Below are 13,250 nucleotides of genomic sequence, written 5' to 3'. Positions count from 1 at the left end.
CCAGGTCACTGATTCTCTCTTCAGCTGTGGTCATTCTATTTTTAAGAGAAGAAACTGAATTTCTCATTTCATCTATGGAATCTTTTAATCGTGACATTTCTGCTCTCATTTCTTCTCGTAATTTGTCGATTTTTTCTGTGGTGTTACTGGCTGTCTGTCTGACTGTTTCATTGAGTTGATTGAACATCTTGATGACTTCGTACCTGAATTCTATGTCAGAGAGGTCCCTTAGGTGAGCTGTATTGACAGAATGTTCTAGATTGTTTTCGTTGTTCTCCCCTTGTGTTGGAGATTTTCTTTGTTTCTTCATATTGCTGAGTAGGTTGGGTTACTAGATTCCTTGGGGACTAGGTTCCTTAGTGTGGGATAACAACCTGCGGCCGCGTAAGCGTTGGCCCGCCAGAAATTAAGCCACGCCCACTTTTGAGGCCACGCCCACTTTGAGGAGGCCACGCCTCTACAGAACCCTGGGTTTGGGATGAGATGGGCGCCGCCGTCAGGTCAGGAGTGAAGAGGGCAGGGCAGACGCTCAAAACTGCTTCTCTTCAGGCATCTTGGGGGACACCTGGGGTCCTGCAGGGAAAGATGGAGGTCCCAGGGTCGCGAGCTGGCAGCTGTTCTGACCTGGAATTAAGATGAGATGGGCGCCGCCGTCAGGTCAGGAGTGAAGAGGGCAGGGCAGACGCTCAAAACTGCTTCTCTTCAGGCATCTAGGGGGACACCTGGGGTCCTGCAGGGAAAGGTGGAGGTCCCAGGGTCGCGAGCCGGCAGCTGTTCTGACCTGGAATTAAGATGAGATGGGCGCTGCCTTCAGGTCTGGAAAAGGTAGCTGGAATAGAGAAAGGATCACTAAGAAAATGATGGCTTGCAGTTGTCTGTTCATTGCGGCACTGTTTACAATAGCTAGAGTCTGGAAAAAACCTGAGTGCCCAAGAACAGATGACTGGTTGAAGAAGCTTTGCTACATTTACACAATAGAATACTATGTAGCTGTAATAAAGGCTGAAGTCATGAAATTTACATACAAGTGGTACTACATGGAAAGTATCATGCTAAGCGAAATGAGTCAGAAAGTGAGGGATAGACATAGAAAGATTGCATTCATCTGGGGAACATAAAGTAACAAAATAGGAGACTAACACCCAAGAATAGCTGAGATAAGTACCAGGAGGATTACTCCATGACTTTGAGGACAGTTGCCCATGTTAGGGGAAAAGGTAGCTCAGATAGAGAAGGGAGCACCAAATAAAGGGTGTTGGGAGGTTCCTCTCAGGATGGGAAACGCGAAATGAGAATAGACTATAGACCAAACAAGATTGCCACTAAATGTCTCTTTTGCAAACCACAGCACTCAAAAGGAAAGAGGTAACAAAAGGGAATGCCGTGCGACAGAGGTAGGGTGGGATGGGGGAAGGGGAGTGGGAGGGATGCTGGGACTGGTGGTGGTGGAGAATGGGCACTTGTGGAGGGATGGGTATTTGATCATTGTATAACTGAAACCCAAACACAAAAATTTGTAAGCCTACAACTGTACCTCATGGTGTTTCACTAATAAAAATTTAAGGAAAAAAAAAGGAAATGATGACTTGAGGAACCGGTCAGGTTGGGAGATGTGTGCAGAAGTAGATAAAAGACCAAATATGATGACCTCTCAGTGACTGTATTGAAAACCATAAAGCCCCAAAGTAGAGATAGAGTATGGAGAATGTTGTCTTCCACGGAGGCAGGGGAGGGTATGAAAGGGGGGTATACAGGGGATATTGGTGGTGGGAAATATGCACTGGTGGAGGGATGGGTGTTTGATCATTGTGTGAGTGTAACCCAAACGTGAAAGCTTGTAACTATCTCAATGGTGATTCAACAAAATTTAAAATAAATAAATAAATTCATACAGCAAAAAAAAAATTATCCCTTCCTTCCTTCCTTCCTTCCTTCCTTCCTTCCTTCCTTCCTTCCTAGAGAGAGATGCCTATCTTCAAAAGCTCTTGAGCTCATTTGCCAATGTGGCTTGGCGCAAGCCTCAGACAACCACAAGCGAATGTCCAAGCTTGCAAAGCAGTGCAAAGAAGCGATAAAAGAAGACCTCAAAGAGAGAAGAGCAGCAGTGCTGGTGGATACACAGAAGCCAGGAAAAGCATTCGCAATGTCCACCTGTCCTTCGCCAACTACAAGACCAAGATAGCTGCCCTCCGACATCCTGATGGATCTATCACATCTTCCAGAAGGGCAATGGAGAAGATTATCCATGACTTCTAGTTGGATCTCTTTGATAGCCACATCCACCTACCCACATACCAAATTCCACAGGATGGATATGTTGTTCCCAATGTTCTCCCTTCTGACATCCGACATGCCATTTCTTAGGTAAAGAAGCGAACAGCACCTGGCCCAGACAAGGTCAGACCTGAACACCTGAAGAACACGTCAGTACTCATCAATACACTGGCTCAGCTCTTCACACACTACCTGTCTGAATGCAAGGTTCTATCCCAATGAAAAACTACTGTACAAAAAGGAAGACATCCACAACATTGGCAACTATCGCCCTGTCTGCTTGTTGTCTGTCGTCTACAAGCTGTTCACTCGAGTCATCCTGGATAGGATTGGCAGAACACTAGATGAAGGACAACCATGTGAGTAAGCCAGGTTCTGAAAAGGATTCAGCATAATCTATCATATCCACATGATAACCAAGCTCATTGAGGTTTCTCGGGAATTCAAGATGATGCTCTGTCTAACGTTCATTGATTTAAAGAAGGCCTTTGATTCTGTCGAGATGGAAGTGGTCATTGAAGCCCTAGCCAAACAGAGTATTCAAACTCAATACATCAGGATCTTCCGTGAGCTGTATTGCGGATTCACTACCAGCATCTCACCATTCTACAAAGTGATCATCCATGTCAAGAGAGGGGTTTGGCAGGGTGATACTATTTCACCAAAACTTTTCAGTGCCACTCTTGAGAATGTCAAACGATGACTGGAATGGGAAGGAATGAGAGTGAAGATAGACGGTTGTCAACTACACCACCTCCGCTTCTCTGATGATGGCTACATGCAAAAAAATGGGCTCAGAACTCTGCCTAACACCATGTAAAAAATAAGATCAAAATGGATTAAAGACCTCAACATCAGACCAGACACCATAAGGTACATCGAAGACAAAGTTGGCAAAACCCTCCATGACATTGAGGCTAATGGTACTTTCAAAGATGCCACGCCACTGGCCGAGCAAGTAAAAACAGAGATAGATAAATAGGACTATCTTAAATTAAGAAGCTTCTGCACCTCCAAAGAAACAGTGACCAAAATACAAAGACAGTCTACAGAATGGGAAAGGATATTCACCGAATACACATCTGACAAGGGGTTGATATCAAGTATATACAAAGTACTGGTGGAACTCCACAGGAAGAAAACATCCAACCCCATCCAAAAATGGGGCAATGAAATGAACAGAAACTTTCTCAAAGAAGAATTCCGAATGGCAAAAAAGCACATGAGAAAATGCTCTACATCATTAATCATCAGGGAGATGCAGATCAAAACCACAATGAGATACCATCTCACACCTCAGAGACTGGCCCACATTCAAAAGAACAAAAGCAACCGATGCTGGCGCGGATGTGGCGAGAAAGGGACACTCCTTCACTGTTGGTGGGAATGCCGACTAGTTCAGCCCTTTTGGAAAACAGTATGGACGTTTCTCAAAAAATTAGAAATTGAGCTCCCATTTGACCCAGCTATACCACTCCTGGGAATATATCCCAGAGAGGCAAAAATGTGTAGTTGAAGTGACATCTGCACTTGTTTGTTCATTGCAGCACTCTTTACAATAGCCAGAAACTGGAAGAAACCTGAGTGCCCAAGAACAGATGACTGGTTAAAGAAACTTTGGTACATCTACACAATGGAGTACTATGTAGCTGTTAGAAAAGATGAAGTCATGAAATTTACATACAAGTGGTACAATATGGAAAGTATCATGCTAAGCGAAATGAGTCAGAAAGAGAGGGATAGACATAGAAAGATTGCATTCATCTGGGGGATATAAAGCAACAAAATATGATATCAATACCTAAGAATAGCTGAGATCAACACCAGGAGGGTTACTCCATAGCTTAGAGGCCAGCCGGCTATTCTAGGGGAAAGGGCAGTTCAGATAGAGAAGGGAGCACCAAAAAAAGGGTGTTTGGGGGATCCTCCCAGGAGGGGAAATGCATATTGAAAGTAGACTATGGACTGAACATGATTGCCACTCAATGCCTCTTTTGCAGACCACAACACCCAAAAGTAGAGAGAGAACAAAGGGGAATGCCCTGCCACAGAGGCAGGGTGGGAGGGGGCGTGGGGGGAAATGGGCACTGGTGGAGGGATGGGTATTTGATCATTGTATGACCGAAACCCAAGCACAAAGATTTGTAAATCTACAACTGTACCTCATGGTGCTTCACTAATAAAAAAAAAAAAAAAAGATCGCGTGGCTGCACACCTACGAGATGGTCAGAGTTCTTCGTCAAGACCCTGAATGATCAGTTTTAGGCTTTTCGTGTTTCTGTAGTGAGCAGACGCCTTTGGGCTACGGCTAGCACGTGACAAGAATAAATAGAGACGTTACTGGCACCCACTTGAGCAAATTGATGAGTAATGGGATATCAAGTGATGAAGTGATTTATTATCCTTGGAAGGAAATTTTTAATTTTTAAAGAAATCCTAAGGCCTAGAGGAATATGAAAAGATGGGTTAATAATAAGGTATACAAATAAAAGTGAGTGATATTATCGTAAAGTCATGCACTAGAAGAAACAATCTTCTACTGTTATTTTTGAACAGACAAACTGTCTTTTTATTTATTTATTTATTTATTTAATAACCATTGCTGCTTAGGGCTTACTTCTGGCATTGCACTCAGGGATCACTTTTGAATGATGGAATGATGGGGTACCAGGGATCCAATGGAGATTGGCTACCTGCTGCTTGCTGTCTATATCGCAGGTTCACAATGTTATTTTTCACCATCACGACCATCCTCTTGTTCATAGATTGCCTCGAGCAGGCCCCAGTAACATCTCCATCCTAGCCCTGAGATTTTTTTAAAAGTGCCATATTAAAGGCTCTTTCAGGGTTAGGAGAATGAGACCCATCATTTTTATTGGTATTTGGCATATTGGGTATGCCATGGGGAGTTTGCCAGACTCTGTCATGGGGGCAGGTTACATTCGCTAGATTGCCAGGTTGTCCAAAGTAAGAATGAGATAATAAGATGTCACACTGCCACAAATGCAGCCGCGTGCTTTCAGGAGCTGGGTTTTATAGTCTCTGGGTCTTGGCTGTTTATGGGATTACACAGTGCCAGGGGGCCAGTTGGTGGGTGTGACCCCTGCCTACTGGAATATGGAGGATCTGGGTGGAGGATGCTCAGTCCCAATCTGAGCAGGGTTGGAGATCTCAGCCCCGGGATCCGCATGCCTTTGTTCCTCTGCCGGTACCTTCATGCGTGTGGAGAGTGGTCTCAGCATGGTGATGGCTGGTTCGAGAGTATTATTTTTAATCACTCGAATTGAAGCTATGGATGGAAGAGAAAGTGACTAAAATCTCTGTCAAGTCTAACAACTTCTCCACCAATTTTTAATCTTAAATAGAGTGAACATCTCTTATTCCTATTACTTAATGTCCCTCTTTTAAAATTTCCACATATTATTCAACTTGTTATTTAAAAGGAAATCAACAGTGAAGAGATCTACTGGTCTGATTATGACAAAGATAATTGGAAATCATCATTTTGGATAAGAACTGAAAGTAGGTTAAAGGAACAAAAATGATAACTTTTCAATATCTGTATTGCAAACCATAATGCCCCAAAGGAAAGAGATAGAGATAGGTGATTCGGGGAGGGGGAAGTGCCTGACACAGTGCCATGGAGACAGGCTGGGGGAGAGGGAGAGAGGGTGGCGGGAGGGAGGGAAAATTGTGTCATTGGTGGTGGAAAATTTACACTGGTGAAGGAATGGTTGTTGGATCATTGATGACCGAAATCCAATAATGAGCAGCTTTGTAACTATGTATCTCATGATGACTCAATAATAATAATAATGCAATTTTAAAAATTAGAAAAAAGAGATTACTGGTCTCTGAAGAGGGGTTGTTCAAAGATTACAATGGAACCGTTTAGAGAAAAAAGAATGCCAAAATCCACCAATAAAATAATTTTTTCCCTTGGGTGCAAGGCACTTCCAAAGATTCAAAGCTGCCATTTGAGAATTCACAGGAAGATATCTTTTCATAAATAACCCTACCACAAAGTTAATGGAATAAATGTCCAGTGTAGTACAAAGGAAGCATTATGGGATCACATAGAAAGCTTTAATGAATTCAAGACAGATGGTCCTGGAAAGATGGTGGGGGGATTAAAAATATGACTTGGGAAATAATGGTTGTCAATAATGAAGTGAATGGGGTACAGCATTTTGAATATATTTTATTGGAAACATGTTCTTTCTTTCCTGTAGAAACAAAGGCAAATACAGGCAAGTTCCAGGAGTAAGTACCAGTTTAATGATGTAGCCAATGAACTAATTTATGTAAAAATCAAGAAAAAAATCAAGATAATGAATCATTATTAGTATTAATGAGAAATGTCTGTTGAAATAACATATTTGGAAGACTTGGGGAAGATTTTTCTTTGGGGTTGATAGACAAAAGAAAGATATGGAGTACAAGGTGATATTGCAGAGAAATGAAGAAATATTAAGATCACTTGGATGACAAGAAAGTCTGCAAAGGGTCCACTGAGTACTACATAATGCAGTAAAGTAAGAACAACATTGACAGAATATCAGATGATTGATGGATTTGATAAAATCATAAGATGACTTTTCTCTCTAAATTTTTTGGCAAACTTCTTAATATCTTCCTCTGCCCCCATGAGATATAATAGAATCTAGATATTTATATGTCTGAAGGAAACAAAAAGGAAGACTTGTGACTGCTAGCCTAAGAAAGTGAAGAAAAGTTAGGATAATATGATAACTGAGTGGATGATGGTAATATCTTAAGGTAAAAGATAAATGTGATATCATGTTCTTAAACTCATAGCGGGTTAAAGAAAATAGTAACTTCAGGGATTATTAGCATTATCCATAACCCTACTAGTATTTCTAAAATACATAGTAAAATAAACCAATTCCTCATCCTTCATGAGTGAACCTTGAATAATTTTACTTATTTATGCATTTATTTATTTCTCTATTCATGTCTGGAGGCCACACCTGGTTATGCTCAGGGCATGCTCAGGGCATACTTCTGGCTTTGTGCTTAGAATCTCTGTTGGTGGTATCAAGAGACCATTTGTGGTGTTAAGTATCGAACTGCGGATGGCACATTCAAGATAAGTGCTTTAACCTCTATGCTCTATTTCTAGCTCTGTATGATGCAATTTATTCAAAACTATATAAAGATATAATTAGATTATAAGGAAAAAATGGCATTAGAAAGATGCAGGAGGGAAATTCATGGGGTTTTATATATACATATATATATGTTCACTATCTTGTTGCATAGTTTTTATAGGGTAAAGAAGACAATTTTATAAATTCCATATTCATACATATAAATTTAAATGTATGCCAATTATAACTCAAATTAATCAGCTTGAAAGAAAGACAATATAAGTGACAGAAAAACTATTTATACGCAGAATGTCTTTTTTTTTAATACTATGTAAGAATATTTGCCTATATAACATGACATATCTATTCTCCTGGTGGAATAGGTGAACTTACCTGATAGTGATTATTATTCTGGGGAGAGAGCTACAACCAGCTGTGCTCAGGGTGCAGAACTCCTGGTAGTGCTTCAGGGGACCATATGGAATGCTGAGATTAAACTCGGGTCAGTCATGTGTAAGGAAAGTGTCTATCCACTGCTCTATTGCTTCCATTGTGATTACTTTTATTTAAATTAAGTACCTAGACCAGTTGTCAACATGCCCATTCTCTGATAAAAGCTACTGTTTGGATTTACTCTATGATTTGAAACTTAACCATAACACTTCAAAAATGAAAATGAAATGTCCATACCAAACTTCACACTTGACATACTTAGAAAAGGCAACATTATTTAGATATATTTAGAATAGGAAGGTTGGTATAATGTAAAATAGCACTGTAGCACTGTCCTCTCGTTGTTCATTGATTTGCTCGAGTGGGCCCAGTAATGTCTCCATTGTGAGACTTGTTGGTACTGTGTTTGGCATATCAAATATGCCACGGGTAGCTTGCCAGGCTTTGCCGTGAAGATGGGATACTCTCAGTAGCTTGCCGGGCTCTCCGAGAGGGGCTGAGGAATCGAACCTGGCTTGATCAGGCCAACTGCGCACAAGGCAAACCCTACTGCTGTGCTATACCTCCAGCCCATAGTGTAAGTAATAGAGATAAAAATTGAATAGGAAAAAATATGAATAGGATATATTCCTTTCTCTTTAGAATCAGATATTTTCTTTATTTAACTTATAGGTACAAAGACAAATTGATAAAGATGCACATGCAGTCAATTATTAGTTAAAATTTCATAATCATGCTATAAATTAAAATTTAATATAAGCATAAAAGAGGAAGAAATTTATAATTTGAGGGTGGATAAGTATTTCAATTGTTTTTGATGAAGAAGCAGTTCAGTGGAAAAATGCATAGGAAGATTTAATATTGAAAAAATATGGGCAAAATCAAGTATTTATAATGTGACATAGTGGTTAGGAAATGACTGAGGTTAATTTCTCTTGAAGAAGAGGGCAAACGTGGGAGGATGTTGAGTAATGACTCTGAGGAAATTATATTTGGAGCAATATAGAAATGGGTCACTTTTGATATCCTGATATTTTAACACAAGGAATAAAATTATAAGTATGAAATAAGACAAATATAAAATTATGCAAATATAGCATAATAAGAGGCAAGAATTAATAAATACACTAAGATAATTTATAAATGTTTAATAACAACACACAAATAATTTATAAATGTTCAATATAATATATTAATTTATTAAATATTTTATTTACAGTTATAATTTATTAAATATTTATTTATAACAGACTGATTTATAACATATGATTATAATTATAATTACTCTGTAGCACTGTCCTTTTATTGTTTATCGATTTGCTCGAGTGGACCCAGTAACGTTTCCAATGTGAGACTTGTTGTTACTGTATTTGGCATATCAAATACATCATGGGTAGCTTGCCAGGCTTTGCCGTGCAGGCAAGATACTCTCAGTAGCTTGCTGGGCTCTCTGAGAGAGGCAGAGGAATCAAACTCGGGTCAGCCGGGTAGGCCACATGCAAGGCAAATGCCCTACTCGCTGTGCTATCGCTCCAGCCCATAATTATAATAACATTCATTAAATTCTATTTATACTTTTGGAGTTATATGAACAAAAATTGATACAATAGTACAACCAAAATGTCAAAAAATGTATATCCTACTAAAATGTCTTACAGAGGCTAGAAAGATAGTAAAGGAGTTAAGGTGCATGCCTTGTACACTACTGATGCTGGTTCAAGTCCCTGGCACCACTTTTTGTTCACCTACTTATTGCCAGGAATAACCCCTGAGCACGGCCAGGTATGTCCCCCCAAACAAAATATATTTTAAAACAAAAATTTATATTAATTCATCACATCTAATTGTATCTTTGTTACTTAATTTCAGTTCAGTATTAGCATACTACTATAAGTCAAATACTATTTTCTTATAATAGTGTTGACTAAAGTAGGCTTCCTTTTGGGAAAAAGTCATAAAATTCAAATGAGCTTTAGAAATGCAAGGACAGTTTAAAAAGTAATGGTTATTAGTGACTTGTAATTAAGAAAATGACTTATAAAACAAACAATAACATGTTCTTTTAGAATGTATGAAGTGAAAAATTTGTCTCTGAATGGAGTATGTTAAGCTTTTCATTTTTCAAAGACTGCTAATGTGTCTTATTTCTTGATATCCTAATGCAGTGTTAGTTCAACATGCATTTGAATGTTGAGACTCAAGGGTAGCTGGGTAATTTTAAACCAATTATCTGACTTAATTTTTCCCATTTTAAAATAAGAATAATAACAATGCTTAAATCACAAAGTTGTTGTAACAGTTAGACAAGATAGAGACTCTACAATTTCAAGTGCTGGCAAAGAACACAATTGGGATAGAGAAGGGACCACTAAGATAAAGATGATTGGAAATGATCAATCTGGATAAGAACTTCCTGCTGAAAGTAGGTACAGGAACAAAGATGATAACCTCTCAGTATTTGTATTGCAAACCCTAATGCCCAAAAGGGAAGAGAGAGACAGAGACAGAGACAGAGAGAGACAGAGACAGAGAGAGACAGAGACTGAGGGAGGGAAGGAGAGACAAGAAGAAGAAGAAAAGTTCTTGTTGGGGTGTGTTGAGAGAGTAACTGGGTAACTGGTGATATTTGTGGTGGGAAATGTACATTGGTGGAGGGATGGGTGTTGGAACATTGTGTGAATAAAATTTAAAAATGAATATCTTTGTAACTGTGTATCTCATGGTGATTTCATTAAAAGAAAAGGAAAACAATCCAATGGGATGAGTAGAGATGGATATATATAGCATAGTACTTGATATGCAATTAATCCCCAATGAAAATTAGGTATTGTTTTGTTGTTGTCTGGACATTTGGGGACTGAAAGTCCTATATGAAACCAATTATCCTTTCATATTGAACACATGGAGAATGAGGACATCACCACACTGGAAATCAGAACATGGGTTTTGCCACAGTTTTGAAATTAATGAGCTGTGTGACCTGGGAGGTATAATATAACGTTTCTGACTCAGCTTTCCATCTGTTAAATGATGTGTCTGGACCTTTCATTGTATTAAAAAATAAATTTGAAGAACCCTAGAAGATCGGTGAATTTCTTTATTGTTCTTTATTAATTATTAATTTGGAAAGGGAATAAATAAACAGGACTCGACTATCTTACCTTGACTTTACCAGAACTTTCTAGGAAACTTAAGTTTAGTTTTGACCATCTAGAAAGACTTTGCTTACACAAAATATTCCATGCCTGTGTAAATTTGAAAATCAACAGATATATAATTAGGAAGGTTATGTGGGCTGTATGATTCTTTAATTAAATCTGTTATAAGAGCTGATTCCAAAACTTTTCATGAGTACAATATGCTACCCACTGAATAGGGGTTTTAGGTTGAAGCAATTAATTTTTATCATTTAATATCATTTAATCCATAATAATCATGAAAGACGGGCTGAGAGATAGCATTAGTATAGAAGGTACAATGATTTCCTTGCATGCTGCTGACCTAGGTTTGATACCCAGCACTCCATATGTTCCCCAGAGTCTACGGGAAGTGACCCATGAATACAGAGCCAGGAATAATCCCTGAGGACAGCTGGATGTGGCCCAAAGGCTGTCCCCTGCTTCCAAATATGAATGAGTGGCCAAGAGACAGTACGGGAGCCTTGAACACTGCTAATCCCAGTCTAGTCACTGACACCACACCCTAAGCAATGCTAGAACTGATCCCTGAACACAGAGCCAGGAGTAAGTGTGGAACACAGCTGACTGTGACTCCAAGACATTCTTCAAAAAAAAAAATACATGAAAGAAGTGTCATCATATTTGAAAATCTAGGCAATTGATACTCAAGAAGATTAATCATAAATAAATAATAGACTTAAAATTCAAACTCAAATCTAGACACCTCCAAATATCATTCACACTTCTTTGTAATTAATAAATCATTAGTAAAAAGGAAGGAAGAAGTATTTCAAAATGGAATTTCACTCACTTCTATAAAGTTCATATTCACAATCACGATCACAACCATCCTGTTGTTCGTCGATTGCCTCGAGCAGGCCCCAGTAACATCTCCTTCGTCCTAGCCCTGAGATTTTTTAAAAAGTGCCATATTCAAGGCTCTTTCAGGGTTAGGAGAATGAGACCCATCCTTGTTACTGGGTTTTGGCATATTGGGTATGCCATGGAGAGTTTGCCAGACTCTGTCATGGTGGCAGGTTACATTCGCTAGCCTGCCAGGTTGTCCAAAGTAAGAATGAGATAATAAGGTGTCACGTGGCCGCATTTGCTTCCAGGAGCTGGATTTTATAGTCTCTGGGTCTTGGCCGTTGATGGGATTACACGGCGCCAGGGGGCCAGTTGGTGGGTGTGACCCCTGCCTGCTGGAAGATGGAGGATCTGGGTGGAGGATGTTCAGTCCCGATCCAAGTAGGCTTGGAGATCTCAGCCCCGGGACACGCATGCCTTTGTCCCTCTGCCGGTACCTTCATGCATGTGGAGAGTGGTCTCAGCATGGTGGTGGCTGATTCTGGAGGTCTTCGGCTGCCAGAGCCATGGTCGGGCCACCAAGGGGTCTCGGCAAGGACAGCCAGGCATGGGGGCAGGAGACTCTGTGCTGTTCTCTTCTGAGAGCTGGGTTTTATAGTCTCTGGGTCAAAGTTCACGTTGAGTTCTTAAAATGATTGAATTCGATTTTTCAATAGCTATTTACTTTGGTCAAGTATGTTAGAATACACAAAGGCAACCAGGACATGGATTCTCTCTAAGAGAATTTTATCTAACCAGGAAGGTGGTTAGGAATAGTAATAGGAATAAATCATAAGCATGGCAGAGGGACGCAGCACAGTCTAGGTTGGCTGGAGAAAAAAATAATAAATCATAAATATGGAAGGCATGTTTAATTTGAATTGCTCTTTTAAATGAAATTCAAGCTATTTATTTTAATGTGAATGGTTATGTGTTTTACTTAATGACCTAAATAATTATATCTACTTATTGAATGATAGCACAGCGGTAGGGCGTTTGCTTTACAAGCGACCAACATGGCTGACCCAAGTTCGATTCCTCCGCCCCTCTCAGAGAGCCCGGCAAGATACCGAGAGTATCTCTCCCGCACGGCAGAGCCTGGCAAGCTACCCATGATGTACTCAATATGCCAAAAACAGTGAAAACAGGTCTCATGATGGAGACGTTACTGGGCCCACTCGAGCAAATCGATGAACAACGGGGAGGATCGTGACCGTGACCATGACTTATTGATTTGAGGTATCAGACTGTCACCTTCCAAGTTTTATTTTATTTACTTATTGGTCTGAAGCACACCCAGTGGTGCTCAGGGCCTACTCCTAGCTCTGTGCTCAGAATCTTATGGCTGGGCCTGAGAGACGATATGTGATGCCAGCGACTGAACTAG

The sequence above is a fragment of the Sorex fumeus genome, unplaced genomic scaffold, assembly GCF_029834395.1.
Source record: "Sorex fumeus unplaced genomic scaffold, SorFum_2.1 ptg000061l, whole genome shotgun sequence".
Lineage (NCBI taxonomy): Eukaryota > Metazoa > Chordata > Mammalia > Eulipotyphla > Soricidae > Sorex > Sorex fumeus.
Note: the sequence above shows the minus strand (reverse complement) of the source record.